Source organism: Leopardus geoffroyi, chromosome C1 (assembly GCF_018350155.1).
Source record: "Leopardus geoffroyi isolate Oge1 chromosome C1, O.geoffroyi_Oge1_pat1.0, whole genome shotgun sequence".
NCBI lineage: Eukaryota > Metazoa > Chordata > Mammalia > Carnivora > Felidae > Leopardus > Leopardus geoffroyi.
The window spans coordinates 104,459,240-104,474,415 of NC_059328.1; the positions used below are offsets into that span (position 1 = coordinate 104,459,240).

Below are 15,176 nucleotides of genomic sequence, written 5' to 3' on the forward strand. Positions count from 1 at the left end.
GGGGAACTCCGCGGGAAGTTAAACAGGCAGAAAGGTTTTTAAAGGCGGAAAGGGCATAAAAATCAAAGAAGAAAGGAACTTATTAGCGAGAAATGCATGATTTAGGCAAGGCTGCCCTCCTAAGGGGAAGAGGGAGGAGTGTACCATTAAAGTTCCTAGTATTGACCAGGAAATTCCATGTTGCCGGTTACAATGTTAAAGGTTACATTTCTGGGAGGTTGAAACTGCAGTTAGGTTAGGTGGTTAAGTCCTGTCTTACTGACTTGGGGCCTTAACCCAAGTGATGCCATTTTGGGCCTGTTTTGGTTTTGTTTTGTTTTGTTTTTTTTAATATACTATTGCCGGGTGAACTGGGGAGACCCGGGGTCCTGGGGCCTCCTCAATCCAGCCAGAACCTGAAGGAGTTGCCAAAGGTTCTTGGTCTTGCCAGGAGAAGGAATTCAAGAACAGACATGTAGCACAACTCCAGAGCTGATGATTGTCATGGCTTCCCGCCCGCCCCCCTCCCCCACCGTGCTGCTTACAATAAGCATAACAACGATGCACTAAATAGATTTTTCCCGGACTATAAAACAATAGTAGTGAAAATGACTTTATTGTACATGCTGCTCTACACTCGGGGACTCATCCTTGATTCTACCAAGACCATCAAAGACTGAAGCCTACCTCTACCCAGTTCCCTTCATCACCCTGTGGATTCTTCCCCACAAGTCTCCTCCTTCCTGGGGCCCCTCATTTCTTCCTCTCCACTGGGGTGTCTGCCTAGCCCTCCCTGCGGCTTGTCTCAATTTGGGAATTTCATTTCTTGATCCCCCCTCCATAGTGAGACGTGGCCCAATGGTCTGCCCAAGTCCAGCATGTGTATCAGTGACCAGATGACTCTATGGATTCCAGGGACCACCAGAAGGAAGAATAAAAGTAACACTGGCTCTAGACCCAAAGATGCAAAAACGTCAGAGACAGAGCCGTCAGACACACCCGCACGTGAAGGACATACCTTCTCCAAAGTCCCTGTTCACACAAATTCCTCAACGTCTTCTGCCCCGGAAATAACCCACTTTCCTCCCCTAATGGGGCAGCTGTTCCCTGAAGGTCAGAACCCCAGAGGGACCTAACTTGCCTGAGCAACAGACAGACAGTTCAAAGTAAAACTGCTGAACACACTGCACTGGCTGGGAATTGAACCCAGGCCTCCACCACTGAACCACCAATGCTCCCCCAAGATGTGCTGTACTAGGTCAAATCAGAAGGAGTCACCGGAAGGACTTGGAAAAAGCAATGGTAAACTAGATTTTCGCAGTACTCACTGTGGACAACATTGTCAAAAAACAAAAAAGACACCCAGGGCAAAGGCTTGCCTAGGAGATTTAATGTCCGGCAATGCTGTGAAGTTTTGGCTTCATGGCCAAATCCAAATATAGGATTTGGAAAAGTCTAATTCTGAAGTCGGCTCTTTACAAGTTGATAACAGAACTCTGTAGAAAAACATCAGAGATTCATGTTGTTTCTGGTCTCTGGTCCATATCTGCCGTGGACCCATGGAAAGTTGATTTTCACTTGCTGACACATTCTCTTTGCCCACCCATTGTTTGGTGCCTCCCAGACCTTTTCTTCCAGACTTTGAGATGAATACCAGTTCTCTCCCCCAAATAGGTGGTCAGGACCCAGTGACGGTTCAGGAGGCTGGACTGGTGTGTCTAACTTACTCCAGAAGATCTGGGCGATAACTGAGGTTCTCTCCCCCTATGTCTCTTTTGAGTCCCTGGAAAAGGCCAAGGATTGAATCTTGCTTTTACATTTTTCTGCCTGACACAGACCTCTATAGAAGCAAAAAAAAAAAAAAAAAAGAAGAAAAAGAAAAATCCTCCTAGATTTCCTCCCTTCATCACATGCTCTGATCTGGCCACCCGGAAAGGTTGGTTCAAGGGAGGAAAAAAAAAAAAAAGAGAGTAAATTACGGGTACTTATAGATGCCAGGATATTACCCCTCTATCTAATTTAAAACTTTCTTTGCTTTTTACCCTTGTCTGATATTCATGTTTCACTCTTTTATCCTTTTGTTTACAATTAGCCTGGCATAGATTTTTCATACTCTTAATATTTAACCCTTTTCTAATATACTGCTATATCTGGAAGTTATTTTTTTTATCCAACCTGAGAAAATTGGATCCATTATAATCCGCAGTAATTGGTGTTGTATTGGGGATTCCTGTCATAGTATTACTTCCACCACCTCAGTGTGTGGTTTCTGTTTTGCTTTTTAATTTAATTTTTTTTTAATTTTTTTTAACGTTTATTTATTTTTGAGACAGAGAGAGACAGAGCATGAACGGGGGAGGGGCAGAGAGAGACGGAGACACAGAATCTGAAACATGCTCCAGGCTCTGAGCCATCAGCCCAGAGCCCGACGCGGGGCTCGAACTCACGGACTGCGAGATCATGACCTGAGCCGAAGTCGGCCGCTTAACCGACTGAGCCACCCAGGCGCCCCTTTAATTTAATTTTTTAATTTAAAATATTTATTTAGTTATCCATCTATCTATCTATCTTTTTTCTTTTCTTTTTTTTTTTTTTTTTTTTTTGAGAGACAGCGTGAACAAGGAAGGGTCAGACAGAGAGAGAGAGAGTGTATCCCAAGCAGGCTTCACACTTAGTGTGGAGGGTGTGGGTGGGATTTAAAATAATTTTAAATGTAGATTGGTTCACTTAAAATCTATTCCATCCTCCTAGCTGAAGAGGTTGAAAAACTGAAAAAATTGTATTTCTCAGATTCCCTTGCAGGTTGGGTTCAGGATAGAAATTAGATGCACTCAAGAGAGTTGGCAGAAGTGAGGAGAGGCAACCTTCTCACCGCTGTTGCTGATGGTAAGTAAGTCAATAGGGTTATGGAACCATGAGTGTTTAGAGACACTTTTGGTTGACAGTCACATTCTGGATTCTAGTCACTAGTCGAGTAGGTGTGAAAGGTGGTGGTATTGGCAGAGTTGAAGCTTCCTGATTCCAGTTAAGAAGGAAAGCCACAGTTTTCTATATACCAATGCTTCTGCTACTTCTTGCGCCCAGGGGTTGCAGGGAGGAGATAAGGACAAGGGAGGAAAGCACCTGAGCAGAGCAGAAAAATATTCTCAATGTTTATAAATAAAAAATGTGGAGGGGCGCCTGGGTGGCTCAGTAGGTTAAGCGTCTGACTTCAGCTCACGTCATGATCTCATGGTTTGTGGGTTCGAGCCCACGGTTTGTGGGCTCTGTGCTGACAGCTCAGAGCCTGGAGCCTGCGTCAGATTCCGTGTCACTCTCTCTCTGCTCTTCCCCCGCTTGCGCTGTGTGTCTCTCTCTCAAAAATAAAAAACAGGTCTCTGGGAGCAGGTTTCTGGGAGGTCATATTGTTGATTGGGTACACCATGATTCCCTAGTGTTTAGTATTCCCTAGCCTACTATGTTCAGGAGATGAATCTGAGAAGACTCCTAAGTTTAAAAGTCAAACTTCAATAACTAAAGCTCCTAGGATTATAGTATAGTACAGTATCTTAAATATAGCATAGTAGAGTAAGTATAATATAATATAGTTGATATGATATGATATGATATGATATGAATGATATAATATAACATAATATAACATAATATAATATATTAACAATCCTGGGATAGGAGAGATTTCTCAGAGAACAAAATTGGCTTAACCATAAAACTATAGACAAATTAGATTTCATTAAAAAAACTTATGCTCATAAAAAAACTATAAAAAGTGAAAAGGAAAGCCATACTGGGAGAAGCTTTTAGAAATACATGTATCTAACAAGCGACTCAAATTCTGAATATAAAAAGTGCTTAGGAGCCAATAGTAAAAAGTCAAGTCATCAATCAAAGGAATCAAGGCTCAGGGTGCCAGGTTGGCTTAGTCGGAAGACCATATGACTCTTGATCTGAGGGTCATGTGTTTGAGCCCCACAGGGAGCACAGAGATCACTTTAAAAAAATAAAAATTTTGGGGCGCCTGGGTGGCGCAGTCGGTTAAGCGTCCGACTTCAGCCAGGTCACGATCTCGCGGTCCGTGAGTTCGAGCCCCGCGTCGGGCTCTGGGCTGATGGCTCAGAGCCTGGAGCCTGTTTCCGATTCTGTGTCTCCCTCTCTCTCTGCCCCTCCCCCGTTCATGCTCTGTCTCTCTCTGTCCCAAAAATAAATAAACGTTGAAAAAAAAAAATTAAAAAAAAAAAATAAAAAAATAAAAATTTAAATTTTTGTAAAAAAAGGAATCAGGGCTCTTTGGAGAAATGGCTGATTTTGGCACTGGGGCAGGAAATACACAGGGAGACCCTAGAGCGTTTTGCAATACCATAAAATAAGAAAGTACTAGAGAAAAAAACAAACTCCACAATGATGGGGGTATGCCAAAGGAAAACAGAAATCAACTGCAAATGCTCACAGTGGCTGAAACTGAAACAATCTGGGCAACAAAATAAATAAAATGGTATTGGATTATAACCCCAAAATATAAAATAAATATCAACATGTCCATACTGATATAAGTAAATAAATAAATGAATAGGGAAAACAGACAAATGTCCCATGCAGAAGTATCCCAAATTAATGGAGATACTCCACCCTCCTTAAAAGTGTGGGCTACTCGCAGTGACTTCCTTCATCTCATGGGCAAAAACAGTGATTTTACAGTGGAGAAGCCTAATAAACACTTCCTCAGCCAACGAATCAAGATTAACATCAACAGTGGTAAGTCATGGTAACAGTACATACTATTAAGAAACAAACCTCAACCGAGTAAATTTGAAGGTTGAGTTAGTCTTTTTAAGTGATTCATGAATCACGAAGCATCCCAACCAGCAATCAGAGGGGAGCTCTGCTGGGCTAAACCAAAGGAGATTTTTTTTTTTTTTCAACGTTTATTTATTTTTGGGACAGAGAGAGACAGAGCATGAACGGGGGAGGGGCAGAGAGAGAGGGAGACACAGAATCAGAAACAGGCCCCAGGCTCCAAACCATCAGCCCAGAGCCCGACGCGGGGCTCGAACTCATGGACCGCGAGATCGTGACCTGGCTGAAGTCGGACGCTTAACTGACTGCGCCACCCAGGCGCCCCCAAAGGAGATTTTTAAAGGCAAAGAGAAGGCAGAGAGAATGAAAGAATGGAAGGAAGGAAGGAAGGAAGGAAGGAAGGAAGGAAGGAAGGAAGGAAGGAAGGAAGGAAGAGGGAAGAAAGGAGGGAGGAAGGAAAGAAGGAACTTATTAGCAAGGAATGTATTATTTAGGCAAGGTTGCCCTCCTAAGGTGAGAGGAAGGGGTCTATCAGTAAAGTTCCCAGTATTGACCAAGAAATTCCATGCTGACTGATTAAAGGTTATGTTTCTGGGGAGTTAAAACGGTAGGTAGGTTAGGTATTCAGTTTTGGTTTACTGACTTGGGGCCTTAACCTCAACGATGCCATTTTGGGCCTGTGGTTTTCTTTTTAACAATACCCATTATACAAAGTGGTAAGAATGGTACTTTACCTCCCCAAACCCCTAACCCCAGTTTGATCATGAGAAAAACATCAGACAAATCCCAGTTGAGAGACATTCTACAAAGTATGTGACCTGTACTCCTAAGGATTTTCAAGGTCATCAGTAACAAGAGAAGTCTGAGAAATTGCTAGTCAAGAGGAGCATGAGGAGACATAAACTGAAGGCACTGGGATATTCTGGGTGGAATCCTGCAACAGGAATACGTCATTATGGGGGCCCCTGAATCAAGATATATTCTTAAAAATATGTCATGACAAAATCGGTCTTACACTGGGAAAACAGTTGATTCTCACTGGAAAATAAATTAAGGGGCACCTGGGTGGCTCAGTCGGTTAAGGGTCTGACTCTTGATTTCGGCTCAGGTCATGATCTCACAGTTCGTGGGATGGAGCCCCACGCTGCCGGGGAGCCTGTTTGGGATTCTCTCTCTCCCTCTCTCTGCCCCTCCCCTGCTCCTGTGCATGCATTCTCTCACTCTCACCAAATGAATGAACATTTTAAAAATGTTTTGTAAAAAAACAAAACAAACAAACAAAAAAAAAACAAAACAAAACAAAGGGAAAAGGTCATTACGTAAAAACCAAGGAAATCTGAATAAAACATGAACTTTAGTTAACACTAATATTGGGGCGCCTGGCCTAGGTGGCTCAGTCGGTTGAGCGTCCGACTTCAGCTCAGGTCATGATCTCACAGCTTGTGAGTTCGAGCCCCGCGTCACGCTCTGGTGCTGACAGCTCAGAGCCTGGAGCCTGCTTCAGATTCTGTGTCTCCCTCTCTCTCTGCCCCTAACCCACTTGCATTCTGTCTCTGTCTTTCTCAAAAATAAATAAACATTAAAAAAACCCCAATAATGTATTCCTTCAATTATGACAAATGAACCATTCTAATGTAAGATGATAATTATAGGGGAAACTGAATGCAAGGTATATGGGAACTTTCTATACTATAATCTCAACTTTTTATAAATCTAAATCTAGTCTAACATAAAAAGTTTATGTAAAAAGTAAAGAAAAAAAAAGGTCAAGCCAATTAAAAGTAGATAAAACACTTGAAATCTCTTCACAAAAGATTTCTTTATGACCAAAAGGCATAAGAAAGAATTCTCAACACCATTACTCATTAGAAACACAAATTTAAAATACTGTGATATACCTTTACATACCTCTCAGAATGGCTAAAATTTAAGAGAAAAAGAACACTCATGCTGACAAAAATGTGTAGCAACTTTATCTCTTGTTGCTGGTGAAAGAGTAAAGTAGTACAACCATTCTGGAAAACTGATAGCTGCTTCTTCTTCGTTTTTTGTTTTGTTTTGTTTTTTGTTTTTAACGGTTATTTATTTTTGAGAAACAGAGAGACAGAGCACGAGAGGGGGAGGGACAGAGAGGGAGACCCAGAGCTGCAAGCAGGCTCCAGCTGTCAGCACAGAGCCCGACACGGGGCTCGAACCTAGGAACCCGTGAGATCATGACCTGAGTCGAAGTCAGAGGCCCAACCTCTGACTGAGTCACCCAGGCACCCCGAAAACGGATAGCTTCTAATAAAGTTAAATATACAAATACCTTATGGCCTAGCAATTCTATTCCTAGGTTTATACCCACACAAAATGAACGTACAAGTGCACAAAAAGATTCCTGCAAGAATATTCATGGCAGCCTTATTCACATTATGCAAAACTGAAAATAGCCCAATTGTCCATCAACTATAGTGATCAACACATTGGAATAACACTCACCGATAATACCAAAATGATCTACTGATACACACAACAAAGTGGATACATCTCAAAAATATTATGTTGCGTGGGAAAAAAAGCCAAACACAAAAAGTATATTCATTTACGGGAATTTCAAAAGGAGGCAAAATTAATCTATGGAGATAGAAATCAGAATGGTGATTGCTTCAGTGAAGGTAGGGTGAGGATTAACTGTGTAAAAAAAACAAAATTCAACCAAGTAAATTTGAAGATTTAATGGGCTTTATTAAGCCATTCATGAATCAGGCAGCATCCCATGTGGCCAGAAGAGAGATGTCCCAAGGAGTTGTACCAAATGGAAGGTTTTTAGAGGGGGGGGGGGGGACAGTTGGGGGCAAGGAAGTTAATTAGCCAAAGAAAAGAAAGTTATTGAGTATTTTCAAGGACTCCAACAGAGAATACTACATCTTTATCAGCAATATTTTTCTATCCCTCTAGGGATAGAGGCCAAGCTATTAATTCAGGTACCTCAGGAGTATGGTTTGTTCTGGCACAATTCAATAGTCAGGTTTGTAGAATCAGATGTTTTTTGCAAGCGAAGGTCAAAGAGATATGGTAAGACTTGACCATCAGCAGTGAGGGTCACGAGAAAAAATAATATGTTAACCCAGGGGCTAAAATTTATTCGTAACAGCAGAGGCCCCTGTAAAAAGAACTTAGATAAAGACAATTAGATATTTTGGCCTAGTGTATGAGTTTCAGGCAAGAAGGAAGACATTCAGTCCATATGGCAAATAACCTACGAAATCAGCGAGTTCTTCCATATTATAGGGTTTTACCAGCAACGAAGGAGTCTTACTGTGTGTAATATAGCGAAAAGCATTAGGATACTTATTAGGACAAACACCAGCCCAAATACCTCAATCCAACACTCCTTCATGATTAATTCCCCAAAGAATCTGAAGGATGTTAAGTTAAAATGCCAAATATAAGCCCATTTGTGGAATTCTTTATTTCATGCAAAGAGGTCCACGAGAAGGAGTATAAGGACACAGGTTACAAATGCTGTCATACTACTTCATAGAAAAATACATAAGGGAGCTTCCCTAACCAGATGATCACAAAAAGTGTTATAACGAAAATAACAAGTTATTGGTTTAAAAAAACAACAACACAGTACCAGTCAATTGTGCCTCTTGGGGGCCCTAAAAATATTTCCCCTCCCATATTGTTTCATGAGATTTGTAAGTTTATCAACTGCCCGGTGGGTCAGCTGATGAGTCACTTCTTCCCCACCCCCTCCCCTCCACCCCCTTATGTTTATTTATTTATTTTGAGAGAGAGGGAATCCCTCAAGCAGGATCCAAATTGTCAGCAGGGAACTCGATTCAAGGTTCAAACTCAGGAACTGTGAGGTCATGACCTGAGCCTAAATCAAGAGTCAGATGAGCCCGACTAAGCCACCCAGGTGCCCCTGAGGAGTCATTTCCATCAGGGATCTTTCCGTGGACTGTGACCAGACAGGATTCCTATTTGGGCCATTACCATAAATCAGTCAGTGGACTGAAACTACAACCACTGGCAGCTCTAAGGTTTTTTCTTTGTGGGATACCCTGGATTGAACATCCTTAAAAAGGAGTTTTAGATTTCCTTTCAGGAGATCATTTATGTTACCTATGAGGGCCTTGGTTTTGATAGATTTTAAGGCAATGGTCCTTGGTGCTCTACCAGCCAAAAATTTGTCTTTAGCTCCTCCTGAATCTAAATGGTACATATGTATGTATGTATGTATGTATGTATGTATGTACGTACTTATGTATGTATGTTATGTCTGTAAGGGAGAGTGAGCGTGAGTCGGGGAGAGGCAGAGAGAGAAGGAGAGAGAGAATCCCAAGCAGGCTCTGCGGAACCAGACACCAGGGGATGGGGCTCAATCTCACTGGACCCTGAGATCCTCACTTGAGCTGAAATCAAGAGTCCGATGCTTAACCGACTGAGCCACCTAGGCACCCCCTCCTGAGTCTAATTTTGAATGTCCAGGAACCTTAATAATGGCCAAGGTGGATGCAAGTTTGTCAAAAATATCAAAAAGTCTTAGACACCGGACTGTATAGGATCACAGAACATGAATCAATAGTTAATTATGTATTGGACCACAACGACAATCAACGATTTTAAAGGCAAATACCAGGACATTACATAGCTGTGCAAACCCCATAAGAGACCTGATAAAGCACTGAAAATTATTTTGATAAAACACAAAATCTTTGCTTTCCTTTTTTAACCTCCTCTCAGGTGCAGAACGATAGTACAGGAAAACTTTGTCGTTTTAACAGAGGGAAAAATATTAATATTTGGTTTGATATAAGTAAATTACAATATGAGATCCATTAATTAAAAAAAATTTTTTTTAACATGTATTTATTTTTGAGAGACAGAGCATGAGCAGGGGAGAGGCAGAGACAGAGGGAGACACAGAATCTGAAGCAGGCTCCAGGCTCCAAGCTGTCAGCACAGAGCCCGACACGGGGCTCAAACTCACAACCATAAGATCATGACCTGAGCCGAGGTCAACCACTTAACTGACTGAGCCACCCAGGCACTCCTAGATCCGTTAATTTTATATGTTCATCCTGACATTGTTCTGCTAGACTGGGAATGACAGAACAGGCAGGGCCAATAGGATTCCATATTGCTGAAGAGGGTTGCTCTAGGTTGAGTAGGCAGAATAAAGATTTAAAAGATGGGACAAGTTCTAAACTGAGGGCAGATGGTATAAATATCAAAGAAGCCATCACCAGAATCCCAGCCTTGCAAGTAGTTATAAAACACGGGGAAGTTTTTGGGGCACCTGGGTGGCTCAGTCGGTTGGGCATCTGACCTCGGCTCAGGTCATGATCTCACAGTTCGTGGGTTCGAGCCCCGCATGGGGCTCTTGTGCTGACAGCTCAGAGCCTGGAGCCTGTTTCGGATTCTGCGTCTCCCTCTCTCTCTGCCCCTCCCCTGTTCACCCTCCGTCTCTGTCTCAAGAATAAATAAACATTAAAAAAACAAAAAAACATGGGGAAGTCTTTTCAACAAAGCTTGCCACCTGGCTATGAATCTTAAGAGACAAGGCAACAAAGGATGAGCCCATCAAAGAGTGATTGCAGCCTGGCCTTGAGGAGTCACCGCTGTGTGTGCAGAGGACAGAAAGGATGATTGTTCTTGTACTGGCATTTCAGCTGGCCACACAGACCCTTTGTTGCTCAATTTACTGTGGTATATAAGCAGTGGCTCTCAAACATGCTGGATCATTTCACAGCAAGAAATATACTGTGTCGTATGTCTCAGCACATACTTACACACATAAAACCATATAACTAACTCAAGTATAAGTTTAATAAATGGACAAGTATTGCCTATTTTCAGTATATGCCATGTAGGTACTCTAATTTTTGCTTTTTTAATGAAAATTTTATTTTCAATTTATATATAGATAATAAATACATCTATAATAAAATATGTATCGTCCATTCATCTGTATAAACAGATATGGATAACATTTGTATTTTCTACTTAAATAAGTGTTCGTCATAATTCATTGATGGTCTGTGACCACAGGTTGAAAACCCCGAAGTTACAATAAACCATTCCACAGTAGGAGAAAGATCTTATGGAAGTTCACTGATTCTTCTCTTCCGAAGGCACACCTGCTGGCTTGTCTGCATTCTCTCAGCATCCACGCATGCAGTTCATGCAGAGTTAACATATGCTTAGTATTCTAAGTTTTCTCATTGGTTCATTTGTATTTTAACTCCCTTTCCAATCTAATTTTTAATAGTTTGTTTTTTTTAATTTTTAATATTTATTTTTGAGAGAGAGAGAGAGAGAGAGAGAGAGAGAGAGAGAGGGAGAGAGAGGGAGGGAGGGAGGGAGGGAGGGAGGGAGAGGAAGCTGGGGAGGGTCAGAGACAGAGGGAGGCACACAATTCCAAGCAGATTCCAGGCTCTGAGCTGTCAGCACAGAGCCCAAGGCGGGGCTCAAACTCACCAACTGTGAGATCATGACCTGAGTCAAAGTGGGATGCTCAACCAATGGAGCCACCCAGGCGCCCCCTCTTTAACCATTTGTAATTTTTGCTTTTCAGTGACTATTAGGAAGCAGGCAATTGTGAACTGTCTATCATAAATTAGCATCCTGTTGTATATTAGCAAGCTTATAAATACATTTCAAAAATTTTAGAGACATACTCTTTCTCATAATAATTTTTTGGTAAAAATGGAAATGCCAAAAGTAGATAAACTAAGCTTAGCATTTAATATTTATCTATTTTGGAAATAATTTAGATATTCAATGAGTGTCCATTATTTAGTTTATCTTAGTATAAACTTTGATCTTCTATTTATTTAAACGAAAATGTTTATTTAAAAATTTTTAAGTTTTTATTTATTTCTTTTGCGGGGCGGCGGGGGTGGGGGGGGGCGGCGAGAGCAGGGGAAGTTCAGAGAGAGAGGGAAAGAATCCAAAGCAGTCTCCATGCTATCAGGCTGTCAGTACAGAGCCTGACTGAACTGGAACCAAGAGTCCAAACGTTAACCGACTGAGCCACCTAGGCACCCCTAAATTACTTGTTTTTAACAATTATACTTGGATAAGACATTAAACAGCTAATCGTCATTTTAAGTTATTTCTTTTGTTGATGAATTTTGTAACACAGAGATAACATGAGCTTATTTGATTAGTAAACTCGGGTAGAAAAGGCAGTTTATCTGCATTCTATTTAATGTTGATAACTCTAAAGATATTCTTGTTTTTATTAAACCAACAAACTTGAATTTGTTTTTATTTATCAAAGATTATCCTAGACTACATGAACTTGGGTTACTTTTTATTCTATTTCTGAGAACTTTAGGAATACTTAATAGATATAAGTACTTGATATTCCTCAAGCCAATTAAGTAGAATTCTTTTACAAATTAATTTTGGCAATATCATCCCAAGACAGTAAAATACCATATCTATAACATGCATACACACACACACACACACACAGCTCTTACAGCTTTCTTTCCTTCTTTCCTTCTTTCTTTCTTTCTTTCTTTCTTTCTTTCTTTCTTTCTTTCTTTCTTCTTTTTCTTTCTTTTTTTTTTTAAACTTTAGCCATGTCTCAGGTAGGAAACCCAAAAGAATAGCTGGACCCAGGGGTGCCTGGGTGGCTCAGTCAGCTAAGCCTCTGATTTTGGCTCTGGTCATGATCTCATGGTTTGTGAGTTCAAGCCCCATGTTGGGCTCTAAGGTGACAGCTCAGAGCCTGGAGCCTGCTTCAGAGGCTGTGTCTCCCTCTCTCTCTGCCCCTCCGCCCCCCTTGTTCCTGCTCTGTCTCTCACTCTCAAAAATACATAAACATTAAAAAAAAAGAATGGCTGGCTCCAAATTATGTTTCCAGCAGATGGACTAACTTAAGGTTACTTGCTCAGATGACCAATCTTTTATTAAAAATGTATTATTATTTGCATGAATCAAATTATGTTTCCATAATTTTAAGGTTACCTGCTCAGATGGCCAGTCTTTTATTAAAAATGTATTATTATCATTATTATTTGCATGGATGAGCAATCTTTTATTAAAAAATTGTTGTTGTTGTTATTATTATTATTATTATTATTATTACTATTATTATTTGCATGCTATCAGGATCCTTTTAGAGCTGTTTTGGACTTATTTTGTCCTTTGCATACTAATCAAAGAATGCATTCCACTGTCTCAAAGAGGTTTGGAATCCTCTTTTTTAAGGGTGCCCCTTAAGGTGGACTTAACTAAAACAGAGGTTCCCCAGAATGGCTATTGCAATTTTAATTTAAACAACACTTGTCCTAAAACAACCAGCAATCACAATCCCCCCCCCCCCCACACACACACACACACATCCTATGAAACAAAAGAGTACTCATCAATAGTGAAAACCCCTCCCTCCAGTGGCATGATGGGCATCTCCTCTCTCTCTGGGCACTCACCCGCCTGATCCCAGAGAAAGGCAACGACCTCAACCAAAAGGAAGGAGGGAGGTCGGTACCTAAGAGGACTCACGGTGCGAGTAGAAGGCTGTCCGTAAGTATACAAGCTAGGAGCGGTGAGCACTAGTCTCCTGTAGAGACCGCACCCAATTTCAGGAGACACCGGTCCTGCCTTGCTGAAATCACCTCAGGTCCTGCTTCTGACAACAGGCTGTCGGCCTAAAATTGTCACAAGGCAATAATTAAGCAAGACCATTTATTTGGGATCAAAGAATCGCAGTTCAGCATACACAGATGTGAAGAGCAACCCAAATAATTGTTTAACGAGAACTTTCGATTGGTGTTAATGGCAGAAAGCGAATCTGGACTGAGTGTAATTGATTGCTAAGGCTATCACTAAGCAAAGTCTCTGACTGTAGCAAGTTACAGGTTTTGCGGCTCAGTCCTTGTAATATTTGGTGTTTGGCACAATTCAAAAGTTCCCAGTTCTACCCGGTGGAGACGTGCCTGCACAAAGCCCATCTCCTTAATGGCTTCCTGGCTCCATTTTAAAACCCTTTCATGCAAGTGACCCCATTTCATTCCACCTTTCAGATTCTTTTTTTTAACAACCGGAAAAGAGGTCTAACTTTCGGGACTGATGTAAGTTTTTCGTAATTTCGGCTAGATACCAGTTACATTTAGCAAAACTCACTGGGCGGTGCACTTAACACTTGTGAACTCTATGTTCAATCATTCACTGTTCGAAAAAAAATGTTATCAAGTGAAGATGTTATTTTATTTGTTAGGTTTTATTTAAAGTATCCGTTGGAGTTCGAACTCTCATTTCCTCTCCTTTCTTAGCTCGTCTAAAAAGGCCCCAGTGGCGCTTGAAACTTCTCAACCAGAAAAGCCTCATCGTTTCATTTTTTGCAAAGACACCAAATACAAGGCGGCACCTCCCTCACCTCCTTCCAGACGTAGGGCAGTCAAGCATCTCAAGACGACCGAGACTTCAGCATGCACGGCGGAGGTTCCCTTTTTCTCAGCGCAGAGCTCTGGAATCGCGGGAAACCGTGCTCTCGTGCCGCAGGCAAATGGGGCAGCTCGCGCAGGTTTAAATCTAGCACTCGCCACCACCTCAGGAGACCCTGCTTCGAGCGGGATTGGAACCGAGGCTGCTACAGGTACAACGCAGAGCACTAAAGAGCTATGAGCCGGCTTGCAAATGCCCAAGCCGTGCTTTAAGCGGTCCTAAAGGCCTTCATGATATCTTGCTGCCTTCCCCCCCTCCCCCCCCCCCCCCAGAGCTACAAGTCTAACACCCTTTTCGTTCTTTCCCGTTCTTTTTCCTTCCTTCTCCTTCAACTACGATACAAGACCCATAATCTCATCTCTCTGGGATCTGGCCCCTTACCGCTGCCAGGCCGCCGAGGAGGTCTTGTTGACCCAGTACGCGCCTCCGCAGCTTCCCTGCCTCCTCTTTGCGGCTCCCTTTTCCCTCCACCTGCTGTGGGCCCCCGGCCCACGCCGACCCCCCACCCACCGCACTGAGCACGTACGCAGCGGAGCCGAGCTGAGCGCCGGAAGCTCGAGCCGGCGGGTGGCGCGCGGTTCGTCTTTCCCGTTGCTGCCGCTGCGGATGCTGCTCAATTAACTGGATGGGTAAGTTTGAAAAACAAATTTCCCCTTTGAAAAGCTTTTCACTATTTCCATTCTCGGGGTTCTTCAGTTCCTCAAGGGCCTAAAAGCTAAAGACGACCAAGTAATTTACAAGTCCCAGGAGAGCGTCCTGGTGAATGTCTGACCCTGTTCTCGGCTTGGGGACATTAGAACGACCATCGACCCGACCCCTGCCGTCGTGGGACCTCCCTGCCGGGCAGAGGAACCCGAAGGAAGTGGAAGCACCCCACCAGCCTCGAAGGTATCTCCGAATGGTGGGCTCTCCTTCTGACCAATTATGCCCTTCCTACTTCCTCCAGGCCT

At 42.3% G+C, this 15,176-nt stretch overlaps 1 long non-coding RNA gene across 1 annotated transcript; it reads right to left on the bottom strand.

The window, feature by feature from the left end:
• Positions 1 to 1,348: 1,348 nt before the first annotated feature.
• On the bottom strand, positions 1,349 to 14,475 carry LOC123598609. Its single transcript, XR_006712724.1, has 3 exons — positions 14,159 to 14,475; positions 13,285 to 13,430; positions 1,349 to 1,762 (listed from the first exon to the last, which is right to left on the bottom strand). It is a non-coding gene; the product is annotated as an uncharacterized LOC123598609 (long non-coding RNA).
• Between the last annotated feature and the right edge of the window lie 701 nt (positions 14,476 to 15,176).